The sequence below is a fragment of the Physeter macrocephalus genome, chromosome 2 (assembly GCF_002837175.3).
Source record: "Physeter macrocephalus isolate SW-GA chromosome 2, ASM283717v5, whole genome shotgun sequence".
Lineage (NCBI taxonomy): Eukaryota > Metazoa > Chordata > Mammalia > Artiodactyla > Physeteridae > Physeter > Physeter macrocephalus.
The window spans coordinates 9,623,605-9,637,162 of record NC_041215.1 but is presented as its reverse complement, the minus strand read 5'-3'; positions in this window follow the sequence as shown (position 1 = coordinate 9,637,162).

Sequence of the window (13,558 nt, the reverse complement as noted above, 5' to 3'; positions counted from 1 at the left end):
AGTTGGATCTAAAGTGCTTTTAACATGATCCCCCTTCAAACAAAGTGGGATGAGGTCTTCGCGCACAGCTTCAGCAGGCACCAGCATCTAGAGCAATGTTAACAACAACCTGCATTTGGAGTGTAACTGTCTTTAATTTTATGGAGACCTTTCCATTAGGGCAAGAGATTTTTCATTTATAAGTAGTGATACAAAGCTACCTTTAAAAAAAATTGTGGTAAAATACACCTAACATAAAATTTATCATCATAACCATTTTAAGTGCACAGTTCAGTGATATCAAATACACTGACATTATTATGCAACTGTCATCACCATCCGCCTCCAGTCTCTTCTCATCTTGTAAAACTGATACTCTGTACCCATTAAACAATAACTTTTCCCTCCTCCCAGCCCCTGGGACCACCATTCTATTTTCTGTTTCTACCAATTTCACTATTCCACTCATATAAGTGGAATCATACAGTATTTGTCCTGCTGTCACTAGCTTATTTCACTTAGCATAATGTCCTTCAGGCTCAGTCATGTTGTAGCATGTGTCTGAATCTTTCCTTTTTAAGGATGAATAATATTCCATTGTATGTATATACCATACTTTGTTTATCAGTCTGTCAATGGACACTTGGATTGCTTCAACCTTTCGACTATTGTGAGTGGTTTACCAGAATGCCACTGGTTCAAATCCCTGCTTGGCTACATGTCAACTGTGTGACCTCTGCAAGCTCATGTTCCCTCTGAGGTCAGTTTCCCTCTGTGAAGTGATACGAATGACCTCTCCCTCTATAGTCCTGAGAGCTACAAATCAGATGATGGGTACCTGGAAGCTATAGCTGCTGCAGTCACCCCATTTCCCTCTGACTTGCTACTGGAGGCACAGGGACTTGTGAAGGGTTTGAGTGGCTGCCTGGGTGAGGACTGCAGTGCTGCCCTCCCACAGCCATTACCCAGAACAGACTGTCCCGAACGGATAGACTCTCAGGCTGGTCAGTGTCCTGTACACTCAGGCACTGGGAGCCCCACTGCAAGCAGAGGCACAAGGTAACAGCATTTTATTTAGAAAAATGTAAAATACATTTGTACTGGTAATCCAAAACTCTTAATCTTTCTTAACTAAAAACTTCAAGTATAAGAAAAAGTTGGAGGATGGCACAGTGAAGCCCTCTACCTCATCACTTGGGTTCAACCAGTGTTAACATTTGGTTGCTTTACCTATCACTTTTATTTTTAAATTGTTTTCCTGAACCATTTTATGACCCTTTGGGCTGTTCTTCTATATTACCACGACCAAAACAATGAATAGTAATTGTGTAAAATAATCCATATCTTACCCTATTCAAAGGTTCCTGAACCTCTAAAAATCCCCTCTGACCCCCATGTTTTCTTTGAATGGGATCAAATGAAGTTTCTGCATTGGGTTTGGTTATGTCTTTTTCTAGAAATTCAGACTTTGAGGTCACAGGCCCAGCTCCAGCAGATCATAAGAAGTAGATGGCCGTCCTGCAAATTTGAGCTTGTGTCCTACCCCAGATATACTACTTAGAGTTCACCAGAAAATATACTGCATTTTCTGCCATTGTCTTGTCAATAATATGAATACTATTGTTTCATACTTTTCTGTGTGGACACTTAAGTTATACCACAGTTACTGTAACTTTCCTCATTTTTAATATACCAAGAACCTCAAAAAATGGAAGTGACCCAGGGTCTTCTCACCTCCAAAAGGGCCACTAGGCGAAGGAAGTGGCAGCCTTCCCTCCCTTTCCTGGTGGGGTGGTGTCAGGGAAGTAATGGTGGGATGTGGGGAGTGAGGGCCTGCCACACTGGCAGTCCTCTGAGCCCAGGGCTCATAGGCCACCTCCATGAGAGTGGGCCTGGCATCGGATCAGGTGATGCTATGAAAATCCCTGTAGACAGAGGAGTGATGAGAGACAAAACGGCTCAGATCTGGAACCTGTAAAGGTCCTGAGTCCAGAATTTAGTTCTCCTGAGGACTCTCAAACATAGGGATTGTATGCCCATTCTGCAGATGAGGAGACTGAAGCTCAGAGAAGTGAGATTTTTGCCCAGTGAACTTGTCCCAGCTAATGAGGTGGTGTCCCTGGGGTGGAGACCAGTCTTGGCCAGCTCCAGGACCCTCACTCATTTCACTCCTGCAGGTTGGTGCCAGGCTCAGGATTCAGAAGATGCCTGGATTTCCTGGTACTTGGCCCAGGCCAGGGAGCCAGAGGCTCCTACAGGAATTTGGGTGGGGCCTGGGGCTGATGCTGAGTGGGCACAGGCTGCTGGGGTGGGAACCTTTTAGCAGGATTGAAGGCATCACCTCGTCCTTTGTCAAGATTTATTTGGCCAGAGTGACGAATGACTGAGAGAGGAGACGCCAGCTGGGCTGAGCTAGCCTGGGCGGACCAGCCCTCAGGTCTGACTGCTGGTCCTCAGGCTGACCTGGGGTGGTGGTCCCTGGGATCCCTAGGGCCCCTTGCCAGGGGGCCTGGCTGTATCTGGAAGGGCCCTCTGTTCACAGGCTGGAGAGATGTGTACAGAAAGAGACTCTTTTGGAAAGCTGTCTGGTGAAGGCAAGGCAGCAGGGCCAGTCTCAGAAAGGACAACACCCAGCCAACTCTGGGAGTTCCTCAGTGGGAACAGAGGGGTGGCTTCATCAGGGCGCAGCTGTTGGGCTAAGTCAGCGTTGCATCCCTTCAGGAAGAAAGCATCTGACTGGTTTAGTTTGAGTCAGGTGCCTACACCTTGATCCTAGTAACTCAGGGCACCTTGACTGTCAGCCTGCCAAGGGAACATCAGTGGAGGAGAAATAGCCCCCAGAGCTGACATAGCCCAATGGCACAGGAGACAAGGGCAGCTCTGTCTGCTGCAAGAAAACCACACAGGCTGCTTGATCCTACTTCCTGCCAGGTGAATGCCGCTGGTTTCTTCCAGAAGTAGAAGTGGGGTCTCAAATCTTTCTCTTCAGACCTGTCATCCAGCTGGGAGGCCGTGCTGCTTCCATTTATTTGTGATCAGCTCCAAGACTAATATTAGAGTCCCAGCAGCTTTTCTCTGTCCCGGGGATTCAGGTGGATTAGTACAAAGCAAAGTGCCAGTCCAGAGCTGACAACAGCCTTCATGCTGCTTTTAAACCAACGTGCAACACAAGAAAAATAAAACTATGTGCACAAAGATGTTTATTGCAGCATTAACTATATGGGCAAAACGTTGGAAATAAGCTCATTTATTTGTTAAGCAAATTATGGTACAACAAATTTGAGGATGATTATGCAGCTATTAATATATTGAACAAGTTGTAGCAATGTGAAGAATGCTTATGATGTACTGTTGAGCGCAGACACAGAATACAAAATAAATCTCTGGTTGTCACTCTGTAAAATAAGTCCACATGTGTGAATAAGGCCAAGAAGGTAATCGTTTTTACTTTACATTTTTTTTTCTATTTTCAAAATGTTGTGTTCCTTTTGCAATGATAAAAAAGCTGTCTCTGATGACCCATCAAGAGACCACTGAGGAACCTATTAGAAGTAGTGGGATTGTGGAGCCAAGGGTAGGGAGATTGTGCAGTGTTGGGCTGGCAGAACTGGGGTGGGGGAGCTGTGGCTCTCAGTGACCCTCAGTCAAATTCTCCTTCACAGGCCTAATACTCTCTATACATTGAATGATTCTATCCCCAGCCCTTGGGGATAGACATAAATTTGGTCTATTGACTGTGTGCATCTTTGCTGAAGATAAATCTCACATTATTGCAGCACATCGGGTATGAATGCAGGCAATATTCCTATAAGCCCTTACTCAAAAATTGTGCCAGTTTGTTTTTAATGTTGTTACTGAAGGCAGGGGGGAGCAGCTTGTTACCCAGGCTGGAGTCACAGTTGGATCTCCTTCCTGCCAATCATTTTTGCCCTAGGAGACATTACCAAAAGGTGGAGAACACATCTCCCAGTGAAGCATATGCCCCCTGGTGGGTGAGAATCTCCTAAGAAAGTTTGGGGTGGGGGTATCCAGAGCTGCTCAGATGTATGAAAAGAGATCCTACCTGTGGAGGATGCAGGGCCATGGGGAGAGCCAGGAGACTGCATGCCAACTTGGGGAATGGGTGACAGGTGCTGTGAGGTATCACTCAGTGGCCATTCCAGCCCCTCCTCTCTTGCCTGACTCCACCGTAGAGGCTATAGGAGGTAAAAACTCAGTTTTCCTGTACGGGCGTCCATCCATCCATTCATCTATTCACTCCTTCATTAAGCTCATTTTGACTGAGAAGCAGTTCTAAGAACTTGGAATACGTAAGCGAATAAGGATCCCCTCCCTCAGGGCACATTCCAACCAAGATGCATTTCTGGCTAGTGTCTTGGGAGGGACGGTCTGCTGCTGCCACATCTTACCCTTTCTCCTGCCCACATGGAATCATGAGGATGGAAACCACACACTAAGGGTGGTGGAGAAGGGAGGGTGAAGGAGCCTGAGTCCTTCTGTATTCTTTTGTGCTTCTTTTTTAAACCACTGTGTGGAAGATTTCCCATTATTTGTATCTGAAAGCAGCCCTCACTGATATTGAGAAAGCGGGAGCGCAGAAAAACTCTATGCCTGGCCTCTGGATGTCTTGACATCCTGAAGACAAATCTCGCCTGTCCCGCTCATCTTAGAAGACTTTTAAATTAGGCCTTCTGACTGAGGGGACCCAACTCTAAGAATGAAGAAGGAGTAAGGATTTTGGGGTATGAGTGAAGAGGGCAGTTGGGGCGGACCCCACAACAGCCTGGTGGCCCTGTAGGCATGGAGTGGTATGTACTAGTTGGGGCCATTTTAGTTGCAAATACCAGAAATCCAGCTCATTATTGAGGAAAATTTATTTGGTCACTTATGAAAAGTCTGGGCATGGTCTAAGCTCAGGCACAAGTGAAGCTAAGAGGTCAAATGATATCATCAGAGCTGGGCTTCCTCTGACCCACTCTCAGCCTTGCTCTCTTTTTGGTTGCCTTCATTCATTCTCAGGTGGGCTCTCCCCATATGGGTACAAGATGACCTCCAGCAAGTCCAGGGGGAACATTCTGTTTTTTCAGAATCCCAGAAGGGCATAGCAGGACAGAAAATTCTTTTCTTTCTCAACGGATTTTCCATTCTATATTCTGAGTCTCATTGGTTTGTCTTACGCCATGAGTTCACCACTGAGATGGCCGTTGTGACCAAGTGGATAAATGCTCTGACTGGCCAAACCTTATCACATGGGCACTCCTGGAGGCAGACATGGGGTCCCTTCGACACAACCCCATGGACTGAGAATGGAGCCTGTGGTACAGTAAAAAAATAAGTATTTGGTATTTGCCCGTGGTTCCTGTCACGCAGCCCCTAAAACCATGGCATCTACAGAGTGATAGAGTGTCTTCTGTATGCTAAGGAGATGAGGTGGCTGGGAGCCCCTAGATAGCTTCAGGCATAGGGGCTTGTTACCAGAAAGACCAAGGCATGATTAGAGGGTTGGAACACTTAGCCCCACCCCCCAATCTCCAGTGAGGAGATTGAGTTAATCACCAATGGCCAACCTTTCATCAATCATGCCTATGTATTGAAAGCTCCATAAAACTACTAAACAACAGAGTTTGGAGAGTTCTCAGGTTGATGAACACATTGAGGTACTGGAAGGGTGGCATGCCCAGAGAGGGCATGGAAACTCCACACACCCTCCTTCCCCATATCTTGTCCTCATTTCTTCCATTTGGCTGTTCCTGAGTTGTATCCTTTCATTTATTTATTTTATTTATTTATTTTTGGCTGCATTGGGTCTTCGTTGCTGCACGCGGGCTTTCTCTAGCTGCGGTGAGTGGGGGCTACTCTTTGGTGCGGTGCGCGGGCTTCTCATTGTGGTGGTTTCTCTTGTGGTGGAGCACGGGCCCTAGGCACGTGGGCTCAGTAGTTATGGCTTGCGGGCTCTAGAGCACAGGCTCAGTAGTTGTGGCGCATGGGCTTAGTTGCTCCGTGGCATGTGGGATCTTCCCGGACCAGGGCTTGAACCTGTAGTCCCCTGCATTGGCAGGCGGATTCCCAACCACTGTGCCACCAGGGAAGCCCCCATCTCCCAATTTTGAATTGAGGTCAGTTCCAGTATAGAACTGTGCAGAGAAACCATCTCTCTATCCAGAGGACTAGGAAAGGGGCCTCTGCAAGATGAAGTGTGTGTGGGAAAATCCTTGGGCTCATTTTATTTTCCTTTCTTTTTTCTACCCTGTTCCTGCCCTGAGGACAGCCTTAGTTGCAAACCTGAAATACTGTACCAACAGTGTGAAGACCTAAAGTTCCAATAGAAAACTAATATGAGCCAGAGAGTGTGGGGCAATTCCCAGAGAGGAGATAGCTGGAGGAGGGATCCCGAATTCTGTGGATGAGCAGATATATATCCCAGGCTCACCTCCAACCTGCACAGAGCAGACCCAAAGCAAAGTGGCAAAGTCTTTTAAAAAACATTTTATTTGAAATAATTATAGATTCATAGGAGGTTAAAAATCCTGTGTACCCTTAACCCACCTCACCCAGTGGAGACATCTTATATAACTTACACATGTAATATCAAAACCAGGAAGTTGACATTGGAGTAATACCATTAACTAGATACAGACCTTATTCAGATTTCACCAGCTTTTACATGCACTTGCGTGTGTGTGTGTGTGTGTGTGTGTGTGTGTGTGTGTGTGTGTAGTTCTATACAGTTTTATCCCATGTATGGATTTGTGTAACCACCACCACAATCAAGACACAACATTGCTCCATCCCCACAAATAGACCCCCTCCTGTTGCCCCTTTATAGTTGTACCCACCCCCATCCCTGTCCTCTGGCAACCACTAACCTGGTATCCATTTATGTAGTTTTGTCATTTTGAGAACGTCATATAAATGAAATCATACAGTATGTAACCTTTTAAGACTGGCTTTTTCCACTAACATAATTCCTATGAGATCCAGCCAAGTTGTGATATGTATCAATAGTCTGTTTCTTTTTATCGTTGAGCAATATTCCTTTGTATGGTTGTACCAGAGTTCATTTGACCATTCACCTGATGAAGGACATTTGGGTTGTTTCCACCTTGGGGCTATTATAAATAAAGCCACTATCGCTATGAACATTTGTATACAGGTTTTGTCTGAACATAAGTTTTTATTTCTCTGAGATAAGTGCCCAAGAGGGAAATTGCTGGGTCATATGGTAAGTGCATGTTTAGTTTATAAGGAACTGCCAAAATATTTTCCAGAGTAGCTCTGCCCCTTTACATTCCTGCCAAACAAAGCCTTTGAAAACTAAGGTGACATTGGATCTACTACCCACAGAAGATAAGACAGAACTTATAGTCTGAACCTAACCAGGACCGATTGATTGCTAAAACCATCACAACGAAAAATCATTCTCCAGAGGATTTTAACAGTACCCAGAACCTCACAACATGATATTCAAAATGTCCAGGATACAATCTAAAATTACTTGAAGTACCGATGATGAGGAAAATGTGACTAATTCTAAAGGGAAAAGACAATCAACAAAGATGCCAACCTCCAGATAACCCAAATGTTGAAGCAGCTATTATAACTATGCTTCAGGAGGTAAAAGTAATACTCTTTAAAAAAAGGAAAGATAAATATTCTCAGCATAGAAATAGAGACAACCAAATGGAAATTTTAGAACAAGAACACCCCCCTCCCCTGTATTTGAATTAAAAATTCCCTGGGTGGGATATATAGCATAATGAAGATGACAGAGGAAGTAGCTGACTTGATGGTAGAGCACTAGAAATTATCCAATTTGAAAAATACAAAGAAACAAAATGTGAAAAAAATGAAGAGCTCACAGATCATGGAACAATATCAAAAGGTTTATGACTCATGTTATTGGAGTCTCAGAAAGAAAGGAGAAAGTGATTAGTACAGAAAAAAAATTGAAGAAATAATGGCTGAAAAATCCTCAAATTTGATGAAAGGCAAACATTTCCAGATTCAAGAAGCTCAGCAAATCTCGAGGCTAAACTCAAAGAAAACCACTCTCAAAGGAAAACACATTATAATCAAGTTAATGAAAACTAAAGATAAGAATAAACCTTGAATGCTGTCTTCATGCATTGGAAGAACTAGTATTGTTAAAATGTCCATACTACCCAAAGCCATCTATAGATTCAAGCAATCTCTACCAAAATTCCAACAGTATTTTTCACAGCAAAAGTAAAAGCAATCTTTAAATTTGTATGGAACCACAAAAGAGGTTGAATAGCCAAAGCAACCCTGAGAAAGAAGAGCAAAGCTGGAGGCATCACATTTCTTGATTTCAAACTATATTACAAAACTGTAGGAATCAAAGCAGTATGATACTGGCATAAAAACAGACACATAGACCAATGGAACAGAATCGAGAACCCAGAAACAAAATCTCTCATATGTAGTTAATTAATATATGACAAAGGAGAATATTCAATGGGGAAAGGATAGTCTCTTCAATAAATGGTGTTGAGCAAACTGGATATTCATAGGCAAAAGAATGAAATTGGACCTCTGTCCTACACCACTCAAAAATTAACTCGAAATGGATTCAAGACCTAAACATAAGACCTAAAACTGTAAAACTTCTAGAAGAAAACATAGGGAAAAAGCCTTCTTGACATTGGTCTTGGCAATAATTTTTTGAATATGACGCTGAAAATGCAAGTAACAAAAGCACAAATAAACAAGTGGGTCTACATCAAAATAAAAAGCTCTGCACAGCAAAAGAAACAATAAACAAATGAACAGACAGCCTACGGAATGGAAGAAAATATTGGCAAATCATATATCTGATAAAGGGTTAATATCCAAAATATATAAGGAACTCAAACAACTCAAGAGCAAAAATGGAATATTATTCAACCATAAAAATAAGGAAATCTTGCCTTCTTCAACAACATGGATGGACTTGAAGGCATTATGCTCAATGAAATGTCAGACAAAGAGGAAAATCATATGATCTCACTTACAGGCTTACCTTGTTTTATTGTGCTTCCCTTTATTGTACTTTGTGGATACTGCATTTTTTACAAATTAAAGGTTTGTGGCAACCCTGCATCAGGCAAGTCTATCAGTGCCATCTCTGTGTCACGTTTGGTAATTCTTGCAATATTTTACTTTTTCATTATTATTATGTTTGTTATAGTGATCTGTGATGTTGCTACTACGACTTGCTGAAGGCTCAGATGATGGTTAGCGTTTTTAGCAATAAAGCATTTTAAATTAAGGTATGTACTTTTTTATAGACATAATGCTATTTCACACTTAATAGACTACAGTATAGTGTAAACATAACTTTTATATGCACTGGGAAACAAAAACAATGCATGTAACTTGCTTTATTGTGATATTTGCCTTATTGTGATGGTCTAGAACTGAACCTGCAGTGTCTCCGAGGTTTGCCTGTATATATGGAATCTAAAAAAGCTGAACTCATAGGAACAGAGAGTAGATTGGTGGTTGCCTAGGGGGTGGGGGGTGGAGTAAATAGGGACATGTTAGTCAAAGGGTACAAACTTCCAGTTATAAGACGAGTAAGTTCTGGGGATCTATGTACAGCCTGGTGACTATAGTTAAGACCGCTAATTAAAAGTTCAAGGAGGGTTTCCCTGGTGGCGCAGTGGTTGCGCGTCCGCCTGCCGATGCAGGGGAACCGGGTTCGCGCCCCGGTCTGGGAGGATCCCACGTGCCGTGGAGCGGCTGGGCCCGTGAGCCATGGCCGCTGAGCCTGCGCGTCCGGAGCCTGTGCTCCGCAATGGGAGAGGCCACAACAGTGAGAGGCCCACGTACCACAAAAAAAAAAAAAAAAAAAAAAAAAGTTCAAGGAAACACTAAACACACTAAAATATGGTGTGTTCCCTTCCCCAACCATGTCATTGCTGTGTGCCCTGCAGGCCCTGTTTGTGCTTTCCATTTAGACCAGTGGTTTCAACACTCATTGAAAGTTGACTGAAGAACAAATGAATGAATTCAGCCCCAGGTCTTTTGACCAGCCAGCATTTCTAGCAGGATGTTGGATTTTATTCTTGTTGGAGGATGGAAGGAATGGAAAGTGCCCACTGAACTGAGAAGGCATCTGGAGACCAAAAAACAAGGCAGGTAGCTCCATATAATCCATGGAGCATTTTATTATAGGGTAACTTACTCACAGGGTGGGATTGAGGGACAACGATCCGGAAGTATTTATAGCTGCGTGCCACACCACCAAGGGGCCACTGGCACAAGGTGCTTGGAAATAGGACATACATTCCTAAGTCAAAATGTGTGAATATGGGTAACTAGTCTCATGGGCACTGGGAATAGGTCAGTGAAGCTTTTCATTGTTGTTTTGGGGACATAGAGGCCACCTGGTCCCAGTGATTATTAAGTAATATCTATTAACTAAAAAGCCCTTGATGATAAAGAGGTGACTTACTTTACAGTACAGTCGTGGGTAGGGTCAGAGAAAGGACAGGAGGAACTGTAAGTGCCCAAGATGGCGTCAGTTAGGCTAACAGCCATACAGCTCTCAAACAGATCGATCTCCAGGAAAACAGGTCCTTTCTGTGAACCTCTCAAGGTCAGAGCTCAATATACATTTTTCTCCATACCTTCACTGCCTAGTTCCATTTCCCTCACTCCCACCCCAGCTCAGATTCAGATCTGGCACAGGAAGTGTGGATCTGAGAGGGGGTGCAAGCTCCTCAGCTGTGCCTGGTCTGGGGTCATCTGTGATTTGCTTGCATGGAACCTCTTTACATAACTACCTTCTTTGATGAAAGACCCTCGAGTTTTCTTTCTGGAACACTCACTCCGCTCTTGGCTCACGTGCTTCTGGGTGAGCCCCGCCTCCTTAGGTTCAAGAGGAGCTGGTTGTCCCAGCTTGGCCAAGAAAGTCACCCCCAAGCAAAGTTGACTTGTCCTTTAGGCACAGAAGGCACAGTGTCTGGGGCCAACAATACTTCCAGGGGCTCACAGCAGTGTTTCAATTTCTCTTAAAATCAGAAGAAAAAACATGATCTTTTAGGGGTCTAAGATTATATTCATCTTCATACCAATGCAATTGTGAAATAGATTATAAAATATGTTTTATGGAGGAAGGGGCCCATGAAGGCAGAAGTCCCAGGGGCCTGAAAGTCATGATGCAGACCTGCTGACCGGCCAGCAAACAGCCCAATGTGAGCATGTGCTCCTGGCTGGTCTGCAAGGGGGTGGTGTTCCAAGATCCTTGCTGGAATTTATGGGAAGGAGGGTTGCCAAACTCATGGAGGGTCAGCTGTGAGCTACAGTTGGGAGAGGGGTTGTGCTGCCCACCCACTTGGGGAGGGTCTTCCCAAGAGGGGAACCAGGACAAGAAGAAAGAACACGCTTTTGATAGTATCGCAGGTGCAGGTGGGCCTCAAGGCATAGCTGAGCTGGACTTTCAAGTTTCTTGAGTCAAGGACTCTGGAATTTTGCTGGGAACAGTTTGTGTTGGATCCCTATTATTCACTACCAAAAGAGTCCTGGCAGATGTAGCCTGTGAGGAAATAAAGGCCCTTTTCCTTAATAAAACAGAATGCCGAGCTACTTGACTACTTTAAGATTACAGGCCTATTCAAAGTTTTCAATTTCTTGTCAGTTTTAAAATTTTCTATTTTTTAGGAAACTGCCACATTTATCACGTTGTCATTTTTATCTTTAGCATGAAGTTCTTCTTTATAATGCTCTTATTCTTTATAGTTCTCTTTACTTCTTACCAACCAACCCCTTGTTATTCCAACCCCCTCTTGTGGTTAATAATTTGTTGTATTAAATTTTTCTGTTCAAATTACTCAGTGACTTCTCTCTCCTGACTGGATTCAGACTGATACATGTGTTTTATTTTTAATTCTAATTTTATTTTATTCTTGAACAGGTAAGTGTGTCAGTCAGGATGGGCTAGGTTGTTCTGTGGTAACAAACAATGCCAAAGTTCCATTGACTTTCCAACCTTGTTTGGGCTCCATGTTCATCCCGAGTTGTTGGCAGCTTCACTACATGGACTTCTTACTCAAGGACTCTGGCTGGCAGAGATCTCACTGCTTGGACACTACTGATCTCTGGAGCAAGAGGAAGTGCATAGCACCTGTCACTTCTGCACACATTTCATTGACTAAAGCAAGTCACATGACTGCATCTAACTTCCAGGGGATGCAGAAGCGCAGTCTGATTATGGGTCTAGGAAGAGGAAAACCAGAAGGATCAGTGAACAGCACTAATGACTATCAGAATGAGACATTCATGTGGGATATATTCACATGTAATACATTCACATAGGATGCTATCACTGGGATATAGTCAAATGTTTCAGAGATCAAGCAATCCTCCCCACCAAACAGATAAGCACTTTTATTGGTTTCTGTGTAAACTTACATTTTTCATATTTCTTTATGTAAATACAAATAAATGCTTATATATCTTATCCCCTCTCTCAACATGGGTAAAATGAATATATTTACCCATTAAATATATTAAATATTAAATATATATACTATATATTCTGTTCTATAATTTGTTTTTTATAAACTTAACATCATGTCTTTTTTAGTACACAGTTTCTGCCATTTTTTACACAGCTCCCTAGCATTCTATCACTTAGGTGGCCCGCAGTTATTTTAATCAGCATCATCTATGAACTGTGGGCACCCTCTAGATGAACACTTGGAGTGTTACCAATCTTTCCTGTCATAAACAATGAGTAAAGTAAGGAATTTTGCATGTGTGCTACTGTATTAGTTTGCTAGGGCTGCCATAACAAATACCACAGATATGGTGGCTTAAACAACAGGAATTTATCTTCTCACAATTCTGGAGGCTAGAAATCCAAGATCAAGGTGACAGCAGGGTTGATTTAATTCTGAGGCCTCTCTCCTTAGCTTGTACATGGCCTTCATATGTTTTCATGTGGTCTTCCCTCCATGTGTGTCTGTGTCCTAATCTAATCTTCTTATATGGACACCGGTCATATTGAATTAGAGTCCACCAATATGACCTCATTTTACCTTAATTGTTTCTATAAAGGTCCTATCTCCAAATATAATCACATTCTGAGTTACTTGGGGTTAGGACTTCAACATGTGAATTTGGGGCAGGGACATACAATTCAATCCATAACAACTGCTATATTGGTTGGCAGCAGGATAACTGGGTCAAAGGACAAATGTAATGTAATTTTGATAGCCATTACCAAATTTCCCTTCATGGGATGCTATAATGGACCAAATGTTTGTGTCCCCTTGAATGTGATGGTATTTGGAGATGGGGTTTTGGAGTGGTAATTAGGGTTAGATAAGGTCTTGAGGGTGGGGCCCTGATCTGATGTGATTAGCACCCTTTTATTTATTTATTTATTTATTAAAAATAAATTTATTGGGGCTTCCCTGGTGGCGCAGTGGTTGAGAGTCTGCCTGCCGATGCAGGGGACACGGGTTCGTGCCCCGGTCCAGGAAGATCCCACATGCCGCGGAGCGGCTGGGCCCGTGAGCCATGGCCGCTGAGCCTGCGCGTCCGGAGCCTGTGCTCCGCAACGGGAGAGGCC